At 43.7% G+C, this 22,030-nt stretch overlaps 1 pseudogene; it reads left to right on the top strand.

The window, feature by feature from the left end:
* Positions 1-22,030, top strand: part of LOC139402169 (vesicular glutamate transporter 1-like) — a 54,443-nt pseudogene that overhangs the window by 10,516 nt on the left and 21,897 nt on the right.

The following is a 22,030-nucleotide window of genomic DNA, read 5'->3' as shown; positions in this document are numbered from 1 at the left end:
TATCTCTTCAAGAGCAGTCCTGTACAACTGCATGCTGTAGGTTTGTGTGTGTGTGTGTGTGTGTGTGTGTGTGTGTGTGTGTGTGTGTGTGTGTGTGTGTGTGTGTGTGTGTGTGTGTGTGTGTGTGTGTGTGTGTGTGTGTGTGTGTGCATGAGCGAGTTTGTACTAAGTTGTTTCACAATGTCTGGGTGTAATTTTGTTTCTGGGGTGTATAAAGGTCATGCAATGTGTGTGTGTGCGTGCGTGTTTGTGTGTGTGTCTATGACGGAGATCGTGTGACAGGAGGGGGGAGTATGACTCCCTAGGTAACATCGTCCCATAGAGACACAATCTGTTCACTAGAGAGGAGGGGAGGGTGAGAGAGAAAGAGAGAGGTGGAGGGGGGATAAGGGAAGCCATCACTGTTATCTTAATTCAAATGGCAATAGCAGCAATCATTTAGAGCGTCAAGAGGGAGATTTGAAGAGGATTTTAATCAATCTCATCAGACAGCGCCCAATGTTCAATATGTCCACCTTCAACTTTCACTAGGTTTCAAATAAACCAATGGACTTAACGAAGGTTTCCACCCACTGACCTTCAAACGCTCTCTGAGTCCCAAATGGCATCCTATTCCCTACAGGGCTCTGGTCAGAAGTAGTGCACTATGTAGGGAATAGTGTGTCATTTGGGAGGTATGGATAGTAGACAAGGGCTCTGTTCTGAAGCCCCCAACCGTCACTTCACCAACGACATCCAACAAGTCATCTCTTCCATTCAACCAGTTTATTCATTTCATTGAACTTTAAAGCTGGAATCCTTAGTTGCTACATCCATTTTTTGACTTATTAATTAATGATTTATACCCATTAATTCTTGAATAATCTAACTTTTAAATGCCTCATGAGCTTAGTTTAACTGTTGTGCCCCATCAGAACCCCACATTTAAGCTTGTTTTACTCCAATGTTTGTAAACAAAGAAAATGGAGGGACAGCAAGAGGAGGGAGGGACAGTAAGAGGGTAGAGGGACAGCAAGAGGATGGAGGGACAGCAAGAGGAGGGAGGGACAGCAAGAGGAGGGAGGGACAGTAAGAGGGTAGAGGGACAGCAAGAGGATGGAGGGACAGCAAGAGGAGGGAGGGACAGCAAGAGGAGGGAGGGACAGTAAGAGGGTAGAGGGAAAGCAATCGAATGGAGGGACAGCAAGAGGGCAGCAAGAGGAGGAGGGACAGCAAGAGGAGGGAGGGACAGTAAGAGGGTAGATGGACAGTAAGAGGGTAGAGGGACAGCAAGAGGGTAGAGGGAAAGCAATCGGATGAAGGGACAGCAAGAGGAGGGAGGGACAGTAAGAGAGTAGAGGGACAGCAAGAGGAGGGACAGCAAGTGGAGGGAGGGACAGCAAGAGGAGGGAGGGACAGCAAGAGGGCAGCAAGAGGAGGGAGGGACAGCAAGAGGAGGGAGGGACCTCAGAAATATCATTATATATGGACAAGTGATCACTAGGGCGTCTGAGATGACGTAACATTTTACTCTCTCCTCTCTCTCTCTCTCTCTCTCTCTCTCTCTCTCTCTCTCTCTCCCTCTATTTCTCTCTGTCTGTCTCTCATCCTCTTATGAGGGGATTATCAGGAACGCTCTGTGAATTTGAGAATTTAATATAAAAGGTAACAAAAGAGTTGTCATCAGCTCATTTGCCAAGCCAGTCTGTTCTATCTGTTATAACACACATGGAGGCCCAGCCAGTCTGTTCTATCTGTTATAACACACATGGAGGCCCAGCCAGTCTATCTGTTATAACACACATGGAGGCCCAACCAGTCTATCTGTTATAACACACATGGAGGCCCAGCCAGTCTATATGTTATAACACACATGGAGGCCCAGCCAGTCTGTTCTATCTGTTATAACACACATGGAGGCCCAGCCAGTCTATCTGTTATAACACACATGGAGGCCCAGCCAGTCTATCTGTTATAACACATATGGAGGCCCAGCCAGTCTACATGTTATAACACACATGGAGGACTAGCCAGTCTATATGTTATAACACACATGGCGGCCCAGCCAGTCTATATGTTATAACACACATGGAGGCCCAGCCAGTCTGTTCTATCTGTTATAACACACATGGAGGCCCAGCCAGTCTATCTGTTATAACACACATGGAGGCCCAGCCAGTCTATCTGTTATAACACATATGGAGGCCCAGCCAGTCTGTTCTATCTGTTATAACACACATGGAGGCCCAGCCAGTCTATCTGTTATAACACACATGGAGGCCCAGCCAGTCTATCTGTTATAACACACATGGAGGCCCAGCCAGTCTATCTGTTATAACACACATGGAGGACTAGCCAGTCTATATGTTATAACACACATGGAGGCCCAGCCAGTCTATATGTTATAACACACATGGAGGCCCAGCCAGTCTGTTCTATCTGTTATAACACACATGGAGGCCCAGCCAGTCTATCTGTTATAACACACATGGAGGCCCAGCCAGTCTATCTGTTATAACACACATGGAGGCCCAGCCAGTCTATATGTTATAACACACATGGAGGCCCAGCCAGTCTATATGTTATAACAGACATGGAGGCCCAGCTAGTCTATATGTTATAACACACATGGAGGCCCAGCCAGTCTATCTGTTATAACACACATGGAGGCCCAGCCAGTCTATATGTTATAACACACATGGAGGCCCAGCCAGTCTATATGTTATAACACACATGGAGGCCCAGCCAGTCTATATGTTATAACAGACATGGAGGCCCAGCCAGTCTATATGTTATAACACACATGGAGGCCCAGCCAGTATATATGTTATAACACACATGGAGGCCCAGCCAGTCTATATGTTATAACACACATGGAGGCCCAGCCAGTCTATATGTTATAACACACATGGAGGCCCAGCCAGTCTATGTGTTATAACACACATGGAGGCCCAGCCAGGCTGTTCTGTCTGGCAGTGAGGTAGTGTGTATGTTATAACCTTCACAGCACCTTTATAACCTGTTATAGATTATAGAACTGCTACAGAAACTCCTAAGTCAACGTTATGGAGTAGATTGTGCTCACAATCAATGTTAGATGTCTGAATGGATGGATTGATGGATAGATGGACAGATGGACAGATGGGTAGATGGGTAGATGGATGGATCAATGTTAGATTACAACCTACTACATCATTTTAAATGATCATCCAGTCCATATCCACAGCTCTACACAGAGCATCACTGAGACACTGGCCGTGTCCCAATACCCGCAGTTGAATTCTAAATAGTAGGCTGATTGGGTATGCGAAAATATTCCTTTTATAACATGTGACATTTTGAGAACTGAGTATACTTTAAATGCCAGGATGTCATAGTCTTTTCGGCTTTCCGTCTAGTAGGAATTGGATGCATGCTACTGAGGAAAAGCATCGTCTCTTCAGACCCACGCTGTGTTTGACAACAGCCGGTAATCAGATAAGAAGACGGGCTGTATCAATATGAACGGACGGCGGGACACAACGCAATTTACAAATCAAATCAAATCAAATGTTATTTGTCACATTCGCCGAATTCAACAGTGAAATGCTTACAAGCCCTTAACCAACAATGCAGTTTTAAGAAAAATAAGAGTTAAGAAAGTATTTACTAAATAAACAGAAGTGACAAAAGATAAATACAAGAAGAAAATAGAAAAATAACAAATAATTGAAGAGCAACAATAAAATAACAGTAACGAGGCTATATACAGGGGGTACCAGTACAGAGTCAATGTCTGGGGGCATGGGCTAGTCCAGGTAATTGAGGTAATATGTACATGTAGGTATAATGATTACATGACATATTCTCAGTATAATATTTGTTGCTTACTGCATACATTGTTATAGTACGTTAGTACTAAATAGTACGTTCTAAATGGCATGTAGTAAGATGAGGACACAGTGTGTAGTTTTATTAAGTAGTAGGCAAGACAGATTTCGGACACGGACAATATTTAACAGTATCCTACTGTTTCTAACTGTAGAACAGTCCTCTGTTACAGTACTTCACTGTAAATCAGAGTCTATATCCAGTCATTAGAACCTTTAGAGGTTCCTCTCAGTATGGAACGCTGTTTATTGTTAGAAAGATGATAACGCATGCCTCGTCATTACTAACATTATCACAGAGTGCCATGGATTCCATAGTGCCACCAGAGGGACTGGCTGGGACTGGCTGTACATGTAGATATGGATTCCATAGTGTCACCAGAGGGACTAGCTGGGACTGGCTGTACATGTAGATATGGATTCCATAGTGCCACCAGAGAGACTGGCTGTACATGTAGATATGGATTCCATAGTGTCACCAGAGGGACTAGCTGGGACTGGCTGTACATGTAGATATGGATTCCATAGTGTCACCAGAGGGACTGGCTGTACATGTAGATATGGATTCCATAGTGCCACCAGAGAGACTAGCTGGGACTGGCTGTACATGTAGATATGGATTCCATAGTGTCACCAGAGGGACTAGCTGGGACTGGTTGTACATGTAGATATGGATTCCATAGTGTCACCAGAGGGACTGGCTGTACATGTAGATATGGATTCCATAGTGCCACCAGAGGGACTGGCTGTACATGTAGATATGGATTCCATAGTGCCACCAGAGGGACTGGCTGTACATGTAGATATGGATTCCATAGTGTCACCAGAGGGACTGCCTGTAAATGTAGATATGGATTCCATAGTGCCACCAGAGGGACTAACTGTACATGTAGATATGGATTCCATAGTGCCACCAGAGGGACTGGCTGTACATGTAGATATGGATTCCATAGTGCCACCAGAGGGACTAGCTGGGACTGGCTGTACATGTAGATATGGATTCCATAGTGCCACCATAGGGACTGGCTGTACATGTAGATATGGATTCCATAGTGTCACCAGAGGGACTAGCTGGGACTGGTTGTACATGTAGATATGGATTCCATAGTGCCACCAGAGGGACTGGCTGTACATGTAGATAGGGATTCCATAGTGCCACCAGAGGGACTGGCTGTACATGTAGATATGGATTCCGTAGTGCCACCAGAGGGACTGGCTGTACATGTAGATATGGATTCCATAGTGCCACCAGAGGGACTAGCTGTACATGTAGATATGGATTCCATAGTGCCACCAGAGGGACTAGCTGGGACTGGCTGTACATGTAGATATGGATTTCATAGTGCCACCAGAGAGACTAGCTGTACATGTAGATATGGATTCCATAGTGCCACCAGAGGGACAGGCTGTACATGTAGATAGGGATTCCATAGTGCCACCAGAGGGACTGGGTGTACATGTAGATATGGATTCCATAGTGCCACCAGAGGGACTGGCTGTACATGTAGATATGGATTCCATAGTGCCACCAGAGGGACTGGCTGTACATGTAGATATGGATTCCATAGTGCCACCAGAGGGACTAGCTGGGACTGGCTGTACATGTAGATATGGATTCCATAGTGCCACCAGAGGGACTAGCTGGGACTGGCTGTACATGTAGATATGGATTCCATAGTGCCACCAGAGGGACTAGCTGTACATGTAGATATGGATTCCATAGTGCCACCAGAGGGACTAGCTGTACATGTAGATATGGATTCCATAGTGCCACCAGAGGGACTGCCTGTACATGTAGATATGGATTCCATAGTGCCACCAGAGGGACTAGCTGTACATGTAGATATGGATTCCATAGTGCCACCAGGGGACTGGCTGTACATGTAGATATGGATTCCATAGTGTCACCAGAGGGACTGCCTGTACATGTAGATATGGATTCCATAGTGCCACCAGAGGGACTAGCTGTACATGTAGATATGGATTCCATAGTGCCACCAGAGGGACTGCCTGTACATGTAGATATGGATTCCATAGTGCCACCAGAGGGACTGCCTGTACATGTAGATATGGATTCCATAGTGCCACCAGAGGGACTAGCTGTACATGTAGATATGGATTCCATAGTGCCACCAGAGGGACTGCCTGTGCATGTAGATATGGATTCCATAGTGCCACCAGAGGGACTGCCTGTACATGTAGATATGGATTCCATAGTGCCACCAGGGGACTGGCTGTACATGTAGATATGGATTACATAGTGCCACCAGAGGGACTGCCTGTACATGTAGATATGGATTCCATAGTGCCACCAGAGGGACTGCCTGTACATGTAGATATGGATTCCATAGTGCCACCAGAGGGACTGCCTGTATATGTAGATATGGATTCCATAGAGCCACCAGAGGGACTGCCTGTACATGTACAGGAGATATGTGCATGTGTTATCTTATCTGCAAGTCAACAGCAGATACTGTCAGCTTAAGGCCACCTCTGATTCACTTTAGCCTTCTGTTGATAAATGTGAAACGAATTACCATGCTAGGCTCTCATTGCATTATGGGTAGTGCAGTGCTTCACGCCGCACACACAGTCGAGGCTGAAACGTACCCGTTGAATAAACCAAGGTTGCTATTTGACATTTGACTGGAACAGCAATGGAAAGAGGACCTGAGTTATCTGTTGTGCCCCTCAATGTAATGATAATGGTATTCCTGGACTGTCAACGTGTTGTATTGGGTTTATAAAAGGGCACCGTTAAAAAGAACGGACAGAAGAAAACAAAGAAAAGTGTTTCCTATCAGACACAATGGAACGATGGAGCCAATGGAACTGTTCCTAAAGCACCCACGTTGCAGGCCAGGATCGCTACACCAACCACAAGTTCTCCCAACATTCAGAGTACAGTATTTCTACCTGGTTTGCTCCAGGCTGTCGGCATAGTACTGTCTGACCTGTCTCTGAATGGCCCAGGAACCTCTTCTCGGCAAACAGCGAACATTAGGTCACTTTCTAATGGAGTCCCAATTTGGTGTACAACTAATGTTAGCATGACCACATCTCATTTCTGTTTGTTTTTGACATTTCTAGAATGTTTTTTGTCCCGCGGGGAGCATCCCTGGGAACCCCAGTTAATAATTCAGAGAACTTTTAGAAACGTTGACATTTTAAACCTTCTCTGAATGTCCCTACTAACATTTTGGGAATGCAGAGGTACCGGTAAACATCAATTGATTTCTAGTGTAACAGACATCACTCTGTTCGCTTAGTACCGCTTCCTCCTGATTTGGCTCATACCAAGGCTCTAATCCAGAACCTCTGCCTCGCAAACACACCTGACCGCCCTGCTGATTTGGCTCATACCAAGGCTCTAACCCAGAATCTCTGCCTCGCAAACACACCTGACCGCCCTCCTGATTTGGCTCATACCAAGGCTCTAACCCAGAATCTCTGCCTCGTAAACACACCTGACCGCCCTCCTGATTTGGCTCATACCAAGGCTCTAACCCAGAATCTCTGCCTCGCAAACACACCTGACCGCCCTCCTGAAGTGTCTTATCCAGCTATTCGGTAGCAGGTGGGGATCTTTCAGGCTAAGGAGTGAATTTCACACATCCCCATGTGTTACACTGGATTCCTTCTTCCTGACATCATTAATACAGTGCCTAGGGTCATCTGACTCATGCCTCATGTCTCGTTTCCTACCTCTTCATTATGTGTGTGTGTGTTTCCTACCTCTTAACTGCTGCCAGCTGAGACCAATCAGAACACACTATATGAACTGTATCAGCTGACCGGGAAATTAAGTGGTTGAGCTTCAAATGAGGACACAGAAAGATGATGATGGTAATGATGATGGTGGGGATGATGATGATGGTGATGATGATGCTGATGATGGTGGTAGTGATGATGGTGGTGGTGATGATGGTGGTGATGATGATGATGATGATGGTGGTGGTAATGATGGTGATGATGATGGTGGTGGTGATGATGATGATGATGGTGGTGATGGTGGTGTTGAAGATGGTGATGGTGGTGATGATGATGATGATGGTGGAGTGATGATGTTAATGATGATGATGGTGATGGTGATGATGGTGGAGTGTTGATGATGGTGATGATGGTGATGTTGATGGTGATGATGATGTTGATGGTGGTGTTGATGGTGATGATGATGGTGATGATGATGGTGGTGATTATGAGGATGATGATGGTGGTGATGATGATGATGGTGATGATGATGATGGTGGTGTTGATGGTGATGATGATGGTGATGATGATGATGTTGATGGTGATGGTGGTGATTATGAGGATGATGATGATGGTGATGATGATGATGGTGATGATGATGATGGTGGTGTTGATGGTGATGATGATGGTGATGATGATGATGTTGATGGTGATGATGATGTTGATGGTGAAAATGATGATGATGATGGTGGTGGTGATGATGGTGACGGTGATGATGGTGGTGGTGTTGGTGATGATGATGATGATGGTAGTGATGATGGTGGTGATTATGATGATGATGATGATGATGATGGTGGTGGTGATGGTGATGATGATGATGATGATGATGATGATAATGATGATGATGGTGATGTTGATGATGATGGTAGTGATGATGATGGTGATGTTGATGATGATGGTAGTGATGATGGTGGTGATGTTGATGATGATGGTAGTGATGATGGTGGTGATGGTGATGATGTTGATGATGGTGATGGTGATGATGGTGATGGTGGTGGTGGTGATGATGATGGTGGTGGTGGTGATGTTGATGATGGTGATGTTGATGTTGGTGATGATGATGATGGTGGTGGTGATGATGATGATGATGATGATTGTGATGTTGATGATGATGGTGGTGGTGGTGATGATGTTGATGATGGTGATGTGGATGTTGACGATTTTGATGGTGGTGGTGGTGATGATGATGGTGATGGTGGTGGTGGTGGTGATGATGTTAATGATGGTGATGTTGATGTTGATGATGGTGATGATGATGATGGTGGTGGTGGTGATGTTGATGATGATGATGTTGATGATGTTGATGGTGGTGATGTTGATGATGATGATGATGATGATGGTGGTGATTATGAGGATGATGATGGTGGTGATGATGATGATGATGATGATGATGATGATGATGGTGCTGGATACTTGTAACATGCCAGAGGGTTACATATCTTGTGGTCTCATACCTGGTCCATGACTAGCTACCAACCAGAAACAGAGAGTTTTACAGTGTTAAAGAGACATTGATACATCGTCACAGAGGTTATGGCAGCAGAAGAGGGACAGACCTTTTAGTTACAGCGTAATTGACATCGGCTGTGCTCACTAGGGACCAAACGGAAGAAAATGGACTGAAACAGGGAGAGAATTTCTGGGCTTAAGAAAACTTTCCTTTTCACAAACTTCCTTTCAGTTACTCTGAGTCACATTGATACAGTGATCACGATGTTCCATTTTGATTTAGTCCATTCAGGAGATGGATGGAAATTCTATCCATTCATTGAACGTGTTCATATACTTATTGAATTACGTTTTAAATGTAATAAATTGAAAAGTTAATTTCCAGAATATATTAAATTAACATTTCCAGTGAATTTAGCCACCTTGATAGTGCTCTTAGGTTAAAGAGACTGCACAATACTGTAGAGGACGTCCCACTAGAGTACTGCCGAAGCCCTGGACCAGAGACCACACACCGTGGGGGAAAGAGCAGCCCTTTGAGTGAATAGAAGTGTAATTAACGTTAATTAACCCCGTGGGCTAGTCTCGTTAGCAGGTAGCATATTTGCTGGTGCCGGGCTGCAATCTGTCTCGTTGGGTCTCAATACAAAGGCTGATGGTTAATGAAGGCCCTCCTGCAACATCCACACCACTCAGCTCAGCTGTGATGGGGCTGGTAGCACGCTGGTGTTTAGTCACCATCTCATCTCCTCCATTTGTATTGGGTGGATGGATACCATGGATAGCATTATTCAGCAGATTGGTAGAGGTGCTAAAATCCCAAATGTGCAAAGGGAAATCCAAAGGGACTTAATATTATAAATAAACAACATATTATGGGCTGGCCACCACATCCAAATTGCTTACTTTAGACAAAGAAACTGTGTCATCTCAATTAAATATGCATATTGAAGGAAAGAAGTCTGACTAGTTTATTCTATTTTGATATTTGAAATACTGTGTAGTGCACATAAGTAGGTAAGTATGCTAAACAATCCTAGCATACATCAGTGCTTTGTGTACCAGTCATCCTTCTCATTAACTCAATTTAATAATCAGTGCAATTCCCCAAATGTGACTTGTTGCTAAAACCAAGAGATGGTCAGTAAAGAATACTGTATGTCCATCCAAAAAAGAGAGATATAAAAGAAAGGGTGGAGTTAGGGAAAGACATGTTGGAGCAGATGGGTTGAGTGTGTTAGAGTTAGAGGGAGAGAGTGGAAGAGAGAGTTAGAGAGTGAGCGAGAGAGAGACAGAGAGTTAGAGAGAGAGAGAGAGAGAGAAATGGTGTTCCACAAAAGAATAAAGACAGTCAGAGAAAAGTAAAGACTAGAGGATGGAGAGGTAGAATGAGGACTAGAGGATGGAGAGGTAGAATGAGGACTAGAGGATGGAGAGATAGAATGAGGACTAGAGGATGGAGAGAGAATGAGGACTAGAGGATGGAGAGGTAGAATGAGGACTAGAGGATGGAGAGGTAGAATGAGGACTAGAGGATGGAGAGGTAGAATGAGGACTAGAGGATGGAGTGGTAGAATGAGGACTGGAGGATGGAAAGATAGAATGAGGACTAGAGGATGGAGAGGTAGAATGAGGACTAGAGGATGGAGTGGTAGAATGAGGACTAGAGGATGGAAAGGTAGAATGAGGACTAGAGGATGGAGAGATAGAATGAGGACTAGAGGATGGAGAGGTAGAATGAGGACTAAAGGATGGAGAGGTAGAATGAGGACTAGAGGATGGAGAGGTAGAATGAGGACTAGAGGATGGAGTGGTAGAATGAGGACTGGAGGATGGAAAGATAGAATGAGGACTAGAGGATGGAGAGAGAATGAGGACTAGAGGATGGAGTGGTAGAATGAGGACTAGAGGATGGAAAGGTAAAATGAGGACTAGAGGATGGAGAGATAGAATGAGGACTAGAGGATGGAGAGGTAGAATGAGGACTAGAAGATGGAGAGGTAGAATGAGTACTAGAGGATGGAGAGATACAATGAGGACTAGAGGATAGAGAGATACAATGTGGACTAGAGGATGGAGAGGTGGAATGAGGACTAGAGGATGGAGTGGTAGAATGAGGACTAGAGGGTGGAGAGATAGAATGAGGACTAGAGGATGGAGTGGTAGAATGAGGACTAGAGGATGGAGTGGTAGAATGAGGACTAGAGGATGGAGAGGTAGAATGAGGACTAGAGGATGGAGTGGTAGAATGAGGACTAGAGGATGGAGTGGTAGAATGAGGACTAGAGGGTGGAGAGATAGAATGAGGACTAGAGGATGGAGAGGTAGAATGAGGACTAGAGGATGGAGTGGTAGAATGAGGACTAGAGGATGGAGAGGTAGAATGAGGACTAGAGGATGGAGTGGTAGAATGAGGACTAGAGGATGGAGGATGGAGAGGTAGAATGAGGACTAGAGGATGGAGAGGTAGAATGAGGACTAGAGGATGGAGTGGTAGAATGAGGACTGGAGGATGGAAAGATAGAATGAGGACTAGAGGATGGAGAGATAGAATGAGGACTAGAGGATGGAGTGGTAGAATGAGGACTAGAGGATGGAAAGGTAGAATGAGGACTAGAGGATGGAGAGATAGAATAAGGACTAGAGGATGGAGAGGTAGAATGAGGACTAGAGGATGGAGAGGTAGAATGAGGACTAGAGGATGGAGAGGTAGAATGAGGAATAGAGGATGGAGTGGTAGAATGAGGACTAGAGGATGGAGAGATAGAATGAGGACTAGAGGATGGAGTGGTAGAATGAAGAATAGAGGATGGAGAGGTAGAATGAGGACTAGAGGATGGAGAGGTAGAATGAGGAATAGAGGATGGAGAGGTAGAATGAGGACTAGAGGGTGGATAGGTAGAATGAGGACTAGAGGATGGAGAGGTAGAATGAGGACTAGAGGGTGGAGAGGTAGAATGAGGACTAGAGGATGGAGAGGTAGAATGAGGAATAGAGGATGGAGTGGTAGAATGAGGAATAGAGGATGGGGAGGTAGAATGAGGAATAGAGGATGGAGAGGTAGAATGAGGACTAGAGGGTGGAGAGGTAGAATGAGGACTACAGGATGGAGAGGTAGAATGAGGAATAGAGGATGGAGTGGTAGAATGAGGAATAGAGGATGGAGTGGTAGAATGAGGAATAGAGGATGGTGGTAGAATGAGGAATAGAGGATGGTGGAGGTAGAATGAGAGGTAATAGAGAGGATGGAGTGGTAGAATGAGGACTAGAGGATGGAGAGGTAGAATGAGGACTAGAGGAGGGAGAGGTAGAATGAGGACTAGAGGAGGGAGAGGTAGAATGAGGAATAGAGGATGGAGAGGTAGAATGAGGAAAAGAGGATGGAGAGATAGAATGAGGAATAGAGGATGACCCACTAGCGTAGTATGTGTTGCGCTTGATGCCATCGTTTATTCCTCCAAATTCGTTTCCGGAAGTAAATATTTTTGGGTAATCCTAATCTGAATGTTGTGACAGATTAAGAGGGAGTGGGAGGAGAGATTGGGATCACTTGAACAGCGCATGAGAGATGGAAAAAGGGAGAGAGCGAGTGAGGAGGGAGGGAGAATACACCGGAAGAGGTACAGTAGCAGGGGATAGGATAGAGGGAGGGAGGGAGGGAGGGAGAGAGGGAGGGAGGGAGGGAGGGAGGGAGGGAGGGAGGCAGGGAGGGCATAACATTTAATCCCATTTACATCCAAATAAACTGTTTTTTATCCCTCTATCTATACATTGTATTAGTCACTATAACAATACACTGTATACTACTTTGCTAAATAAATATTATGTACATTTCAATCTAGAACCAAGTTTTCTCTCTATCTTCTATGCTGTTCTTGGTTTGCGTCTTACTGATTGCGTGTTTTCAGCGTTTGAAGGGATTACAACAAATCTGCTTTGTTGAAAGGGGGAGGTACAAGCTGCAACATAAGAGCATTGACCAACATACATATAGAGAGATATACTGAACAAAAATATAAACGCAACATGCATCAATTTCAACCATTTTATTGAGTTACAGTTCATATGAGGAAATCAGTACATTGAAATTAATGCATATACATGTACTGCCAAATTCTCTAAAACTACGTTGGAGGTTTCTTATGGTGGAGGAATGAATATTAAATTCTCTGGCAACAGCTCTGGTGGACATTCATGCAATCAGCATGCACCTGTGTAATGATAAGGCTGTTTAATCAGCTTCTTGATATGCCACACCTGTCAGGTGGATGGATTATCTTGGCAAAGGGAGAAATGCTCACAAACAGGGATTTAAACACATTCGTGCACAAAATTTGAAAGAAATAAGCTGTTTGTGCATCTGGAAAATATTTCTGGGATCTTTTATTTCAGCTCATGAAACATGGGGACCAACACTTTACATGTTGCGTTTATATACTTTTCTTCAGTGCAGACAGACAGACAGACAGACAGACTGACTGACTGACTGACTGACAACAAGAGAGAGAGAGAGAGAGAGAGAGAGAGAGAGAGAGAGAGAGAGAGAGAGAGAGAGAGAGAGAGAGAGAGAGAGAGAGAGAGAGAGAGAGAGAGAGAGAGAGAGAGAGAGAGAGAGAGAGAGAGAGAGAGAGAGAGAGAGAGAATGATGATGGAAAGAGAGAATATTAGAAGGGGTATAACTCAATAATTCATCTCCCCCCAAAATCTATTAATATTTAATCAATCTAAGAGTTGGACTTGCTTGTGTGTATTGTGTATTTGTGTTCATTCAAATCAAATTGTATTTGTAACATGCGCTGAATACAACAGGTCTACCTTACAGTGAAATGCTTATTGTGTGTCTGTGTGTGTGTTCAGTGTGTGTCTGTGTGTTTGTCCAGTGTGTGTTCAGTGTGTGTGTGTTCATACTTGTGGGAGAAAAATAATGGAAGAGGAGAATAGAGTGAGGCAAGAATCATCTCCAGGAATCTCTAAATCACTTGATTTGAATAAAGGATGAGTCTTTCTATTTAGACATTCTATTTGATTTAGTCCGGACTGATTCACAATGAATCAACTCTTTGGAACACAATGACTTCTAGCATTGATTCCGGCTGCTTTTGTCGACCTCACTGAGTAACTGGAACCTCCATGGAAACCAGACAACCTGTGAGCTCCTGTGTGACCCTGTACAAACACACACACACATGCACATGCAGGCACACACTAAAACACTGATACACACACACACCTACACACACCTATATATATACACACACACACGCACACAAACACAAACACACCTATACATACACCTATATAAACACACACACAAAACATCTCTAATTCTGTCTCTGTCCCTCTCTGTCTCTCTCTACCCCTCTCTCATTCTGTATCTCTCTGCCCCTCTCTCATTCTGTATCTCTCTACCCCTCTCTCATTCTGTATCTCTCTACCCCTCTCTCATTCTGTATCTCTCTACCCCTCTCTCATTCTGTATCTCTCTACCCCTCTGTCATTCTGTCTCTCTAATTCTGTCTCTGCCCCTCTCTGTCTTTCGCTCTACCCCTCTCGGTCTCTCTCTCTACCCCTCTCTCATTCTCTCTCTCTAATTATGTCTCTGTCCCTCTCTGACTTTCTCTCTACCCTTCTCGGTCTCTCTCTCTACCCCTCTCTCATTCTCTCTCTCTAATTATGTCTCTGTCCCTCTCTGTCTCTCTCTCTACCCCTCTCGGTCTCTCTCTCTCTTTCTTTGCCATGCTAGCTATAAGTGAAATTAGCCATTGCATATATACTGTGATTGTGTGTGTGTGTGTGTGTGTGTGTGTGTGTGTGTGTGTGTGTGTGTGTGTGTGTGTGTGTGTGTGTGTGTGTGTGTGTGTGTGTGTGTGTGTGTGCGTGCGTGCGTGCGTGCGCGCGCGTTCAATAATGATCATGGTGGTTTTGTTATCGAGGTCCAAGGTTCTGTATGGCTACGTCTTTACCGTGGATACACACGGCTCCACATTTGATTCGATACCACAGCTCTGTGTGGGTGGGTGCTGGTGCCAGTGTGTGTATGACAGAGTGGACAGTGTCAGAAGGGCTAAGAGCTTATCAGTGATGGTCCGCACAGCAGAGTTCTAGAATACTAGACCGTTGGTTTTCATACTTTATGAATTCTCAGTGTGGCTGAAGACATTTCTGCAGCCGTCACCACAACGAAATGTGTAGGAGCTTTGTACACGGAGATGCTTTGGTTGAGAATTTGTGGGAGGTGCATGTTCGGGCTGTGTGTTCCCTGCAGATGGTGATCGCAGAGCAAGATCCAAAATTCTGCATTGTTGGTTAAGTAAGCATTTCCCTGCGCATGTGACAAATAAAATGTGATTTGATTTGATTTGATGTCACTATGGGACTCCGGACTATCACGACTCAGCTGCTTTGGACTCTGAACTGAACTGCGCTTTAGTGTCTAAAGTGTGTGTGTGTGTGTGTGTGACAGAGTGGTCAGTGCCAGAGCAGCAGCAGGTATAGGCTACTGTGAAGGACTGAACACTGGGGGAATGTGCCATAGCTGGTACCCACCCACCTAGGGACCAGGCAAACAACAGATGCTCCTACACAGGGGGAGTTGCTGATTCAGAGATGACCTTAACATATGCGTGTGTGTGTGTTTGTGTGTGTGTGTGTGTGTGTGTGTGTGTGTGTGTGTGTGTGTGTGTGTGTGTGTGTGTGTGTGTGTGTGTGTGTGTGTGTGTGTGTGTGTGTGTGTGTAAGCTTGGGAGAGACAGGCTTTTTGATCATGAAACCCCTATAAAACTGTGGAAAGACAATCTATGTGAAATGTTTGCTTGATACCTTAACCATGTGTACACATGGCTAGGGTCATGTTAACGCAGTCTGTATGGATTGCCAATACACAGTACTGAATTCAGGGAGGGGGGGGGGGGTAGCCCACCCGGGACTCGGACCTACAACCTTCTGGCTGTGAGGCAGTCATGCTATCCACAGTATCAGTGATGTTCATGTTATACCACGGCTGGGGGGGGTAGCCCACCCGGGACTCGGACCTACAACCTTCTGGCTGTGAGGCAGTCATGCTATCCACAGTATCAGTGATGTTCATGTTATACCACGGCTGGGGGGGGTGGGGCTTACGACCTCCCAGGCCCTTCAAAAAATGGTTGTGTTGTCATCTCTAGCTTCAAACTGAAATTCATGATATGACTGAACTGAAAAGGGAATTGAGCCCAACCCTGGTAAACATGTAGATGACCTTGACCTTGTCGACATTACAAACACGTTGGTTTACAAAAAGGTGTCCTTTCGACTCATCAATGGAAATTTGACTTGGCTGTTGCATTGGTTAGGTCCACATTCTCCCTGCTTATTGACACTACATGATACTAACAGACGCCTTCACCCAAGGAGACATACAGTACAGCTGAGTACACACAGCGAGTACATACACACAGTACACACATTTGAAGTATACTATGTGATTCAGGGCGGCAGGTGGTTTTACCTCTAGTGGTTAGAGCGTTGGGCCAGTAACCGTAAGGTTGCTAGATCGAATCCCTGAGCCGATGAGGTAAAAATCTGTCATTCTGCCCCTGAACAGGCAGTTAACCCACTGTTCCTAGTCCGTCATTGTAAATAAGAATTTGTTCTTAACTGACTTGCCTAGTTAAATAAAGTTAAATAAGAAATAATAATAATAAATGATTTGGGAATTGAACCCTTGCCGTTGTTAACACAATGCTCCTTCTTCCAACTGAGCACCACAGGGTTCAATTCTCACTACATTTCACTTTCTTCTTTTTGTTTTATAGAATTGTAAAGCCACTTTGGGTGCTTGAAGAGCGCTACATACCATGTGTAATTATTACTATTGCTACTAACTTTGTCCCTCTCTCTCCCTCTGCTCTTCACCAGAATCCTAGAAAAGCGTCAGCCCAATGGGGAGACCATCGAGCTTTCGGCCGAGGGCCGCCCAGAGCTTGTGGAGGAGAAGGAGATGCCCGTGGTGGACTGCACCTGCTTCGGCCTTCCCCGTCGTTACATCATCGCCATCCTCTCAGGCCTGGGCTTCTGCATCTCCTTCGGCATCCGCTGCAACCTGGGCGTGGCCATCGTCAGCATGGTCAACGACCACACTGTCTGGAAGGGTAACAAGGAGGTCCTGGTGGTGAGGCACACTGTTCTGGCACTTACACTCACTCTTCTATTTTCTTCCTACACTTCTAGAACTAAAAAGGTTAATCGGCTGTCCCCATAGGAGAACCCTTTAAAGAATCCTTTTCGGTTCCAGGTAGAACACTTTTGGTTCCAAGTAAAAACCCATTTGGAAAATGATTATTTTTGGTTCCAGGTAGACCTCTTTTGGAAAAAGGTTCTACCTGGAACCGAAACAGTCTCACATGGAACCAAAAAGGGCTTTCCTTTATAGGACAGCCGAAGAACCCTTGTGGAACCTTTTTGTCTAAGACTGTAGTTCTGACTTTGCTGATGGCTGCTTTATTGAGGAAAACATTTACTATGACTGTCTGTTTAATGAGGAAAACATTTACTATGACTGTCTGTTTAATGAGGAAAACATTTACTATGACTGTCTGTTTAATGAGGAAAACATTTACTATGACTGTCTGCTTTAATGAGGAAAACATTTACTATGACTGTCTGTTTAATGAGGAAAACATTTACTATGACTGTCTGTTTAATGAGGAAAACATTTACTATGACTGTCTGTTTAATGAGGAAAACATTTACTATGACTGTCTGCTTTAATGAGGAAAACATTTACTATGACTGTCTGTTTAATGAGGAAAACATTTACTATGACTGTCTGTTTAATGAGGAAAACATTTACTATGACTGTCTGCTTAATGAGGAAAACATTTACTATGACTGTCTGTTTAACGAGGAAAACATTTACTATGACTGTCTGTTTAATGAGGAAAACATTTACTATGACTGTCTGTTTAACGAGGAAAACATTTACTATGACTGTCTGTTTAATGAGGAAAACATTTACTATGACTGTCTACTTTAATGAGGAAAACATTTACTATGACTGTCTGCGCTAACAACCCAATGTAAATGTCTGAAAAGGGGGGGGCTCTTTGAAGTGACCGGTGGTTCTATGTGGCACTCTTTCTTCTCAAAGAACCATTTTCTTGAAGAGGGCTTTTCCCTTCTTTCTTCACTGTCTGAATGGTAGCAAATAACCTTGCTAGCTAGTGTTGTGGGAAGAGGAGGGTTGGGGTCAGGTCAGGTCAGGTCATGGGGAGGGCTGGCTACAGGCCACAACAAAGGTTGTACCTTTGGGCTTGGAGGCTCATAGTGTGTGTAACCTAACGTAGCAGGTGTAAAATAAATACCTGAGCGGGGTCCACACATCCATTTTTCAGGGGAAAAGCAAGCTAGGTTGAAGATACTGTATCAATGAAAACCGCATACTTCCGGTTGTTTCCGACCTCGCTGAGGTTGGAGTGTGTCCAAGCTTTATTTTTGTGCAGAGGAAGAAGAATACTGTCAATGGACAATGTACTTTGACTTGAAAATACTTATTTATAATCACAATCAGCACCTTTTGAAGTGTAGCCTTTATCAAGGTGCTTGGGAAGCTAACACAAGTCTTCAGGCCTCAGGCAAGGTTTCTCATCACTCAAGCATTATTTAACGAACCCACTCCGCTACACATCCGTAGTCATGGGTTGTGTTCATTAGGACACGCAACGAAAAAATGCTTCAAAAATGTTCTGCAACTGAAAATCTAAATGAGCGTTTCTTATTGTACAAATCCAGGTAGTCCCTTGCTCCCAGATGGTTTTCTTCCGTTTGGTGTCTTATGAGCACAACCATGGTCACTCCTCCTCTTTCTCTCCCCCCAGGCAGCACAGTTCAGCTGGGATCCAGAGACCGTGGGGATGATCCACGGGTCCTTCTTCTGGGGATACATCGTCACACAGATTCCCGGAGGTTTTATATGTCAAAAATATAAAGCTAACAAGTAAGTGCATTTTAGGATACATCGTCACACAGATTCCTGGAGGTCTCATATGTCAAAAATACTAAGCTAACAAGTATGTACGTTTTAGCATGCTTTGGGATTATTATTCCTCTATTGATTGACTGATTTCCTTATTGTATGTCAATACCTTTCCTCAAACGTGTCGGAGGTCAACTTTTTTACTACTAGGATTCATTTGACTAAAGTATACATTATATTTACAAAAATATACATTGTATTTTACTAGAGTAAACATTATATTTGACTAAAGTATACATTCTATTTTACTAGAGTATACATTATATTTTACTGAAGTATACATTATATTTACTAAAATATACATTCAATTTTACTAGAGTATACATTATATTTGACTAAAGTCTACACTATTTTGACTAAGGTATACGTTATATTTGACTAAAGTATACATTATATTTTACTAGAGTATACATTATATTTGACTAAAGTTTACATTATATTTGACTAAAGTATACATTATTTTGACAAAAGTATACATTATATTTGACTAAAGTATACATTATATTTCCCACTTTCTCCTTTGTCCCCAAACAACATCTAATAACAGTACTGTTATGATAACATGAAGGGGTCCAATATGACTTATCCATAAGTAGTAGCCTCATCATAACAGGAGTCTGTTATCTCCTGTTTCTGTAGCAGCTTGATGAACAAGTACATCCCCTGGACAGGACATTATTCTCCATCTATCTCCTTAATGCAGAGAGCCAATGGGTCCCATGAATGGGTCCCATTCATACAGCCTTTGGTATGACTTGGCCGGGGATTGAACCCCCTACCTTCCAATCTCAGGGTGGACAGTCCTACCACAAGGCCACTCAGTTGGCTTAACTAACACATTTATAAGCGGTACAAAAACTAAGAGAACAGTATACATTGGCTACTAAACTATGGCTTCGGATGTTGCCTCAATCAAAAAGTGATGTATTCATTTTTACTAATGTATAGACGGAGCCCTTATAGTCAAGGGTTTCCATCAGACATTTTGAACTGCTACAAAGGTTGAGACAGTCTCATCAATAACACCAAAGACATTTCTCTCAGGATTGGGGTTAATTACATGTTGATATCAGTCAAATGAAATGAAAACCAGCTCATGAATTTAAATCTTTATAGAATTTAAATATTTTATCTTCATAGAAAATATTTGCCAATAATTACTTCCTGAATTAAACTAAATTGAAAATTAAACTGACCCCTAATGAACCATGGTCTCTATCGCTCTCAGTGGTTGAAATGAAGGCTGGTCTCTATAGCTCTCAGTGGTTGAAATGAAGGCTGGTCTCTATAGCTCTCAGTGGTTGAAATGAAGGCTGGTCTCTATAGCTCTCAGTGGTTGAAATGAAGGCTGGTCTCTATAGCTCTCTGTGGTTGAAATGAAGGCTGGTTGTGTTTGTCTCTGACTGTTTCTGTCTTGGTGTGTTTCAGCGTGTTTGGCTTTGCCATAGTGGCCACATCCACTCTCAACATGCTGATTCCATCTGCTGCTCGTACACACTACAGCTGTGTCATACTAGTCAGGATATGCCAAGGCCTCGTCGAGGTACTTAGAGTGCATCTGTCTCTCTCACTCTCTGTGTGCGTGCGTGCGTGCGTGTGTTGAATATTATGTTTGGATATTTACTGTGTGCATCACTTCATTACTTCCCTATAGGGCGTATCTTACCCAGCATGCCATGGGATCTGGGCCAAATGGGCCCCCCCTCTAGAGAGAAGTCGACTGGCCACAACAGCATTCTGTGGTAAGATACTAAAACAAATGGATTTAAACATCCTCTCATGCTCTCCCTCCCCTTTTCTCTCTCTTAAACCACACAATGAATGAATGAATTTCCCCCGGGGATAATAAAGACTACTCTACACATTACTGGATCCAACCATTTGTGATGTTACTTGATGTTCTTGTCAAGAGGGTAGCTAAGATGTGCTTATAAACAACCTCAACATTATAGTAAAGTTCCTATTGGTAAGATCCCAAATAAATCTAGTGCAGCACATTGTCCTACATACTGTATGCATGCATTCCACAGGAGGTTGGTGGCACCTTAATTGGGGAGGATGGGTTTGTGGTAATGGCTGGAGTGGAATGGATGGAATGGTATCAAATACATGCCATTCCATTCGCTCCATTCCAGCCATTATTATGAGCCGTCCTCCCCTCAACAGCCTCCATTGATGCATTCTCAGCTGCAGGAAGTGTATGTAGCCCTTTACACTCCAGGGTCCAGGTATGAGAGATCAAAATGGCAGATTTGGTCACTGATAAGAGCTTAAATTTGAGGCACTTTCAAATGATGCTTTTCACTAAACCAGATGGAGATTTGTAATGGACTGTTGTTGGATTGTAGTGGACCGTTGTTGGATTGTAATGGATCGTTGTTGGATTGTAATGGATCGTTGTTGGATTGTAGTGGATCGTTGTTGGATTGTAGTGGATCGTTGTTGGATTGTAGTGGACTGTTGTTGGATTGTAGTGGATCGTTGTTGGATTGTAGGGGACCGTTGTTGGATTGTAGTGGACTGTTGTTGGATTGTAGTGGATCGTTGTTGGATTGTAGGGGACCGTTGTTGGATTGTAGTGGACTGTTGTTGGATTGCATAACATTGTGTGATGGTGGGGATTAATTGTGTGATGGTGGGGATTTTTATTTATTTATTTCACCTTTATTTAACCAGATAGGCAAATTGAGAACAAGTTCTCATTTACAATTGCGACCTGGCCAAGATAAAGCAAAGCAGTTTGACACATACAACGACACAGAGTTACACATGGAGTAAAACAAACATACAGTCAATAATACAGTATAAACAAGTCTATATACGATGTGAGCAAATGAGGTGAGGTAAAGGCAAAAAGGCCATGGTGGCGAAGTAAATACAATATAGCAAGTAAAACACTGGAATGGTAGATTTGCAGTGGAAGAATGTGCAAAGTAGAAATAGAAATAATGGGGTGCAAAGGAGCTAAATA

Source organism: Oncorhynchus clarkii, unplaced genomic scaffold (assembly GCF_045791955.1).
Source record: "Oncorhynchus clarkii lewisi isolate Uvic-CL-2024 unplaced genomic scaffold, UVic_Ocla_1.0 unplaced_contig_1139_pilon_pilon, whole genome shotgun sequence".
NCBI classification, from domain to species: domain Eukaryota; kingdom Metazoa; phylum Chordata; class Actinopteri; order Salmoniformes; family Salmonidae; genus Oncorhynchus; species Oncorhynchus clarkii.
This window is presented reverse-complemented; position numbering and strand designations above follow the sequence as displayed.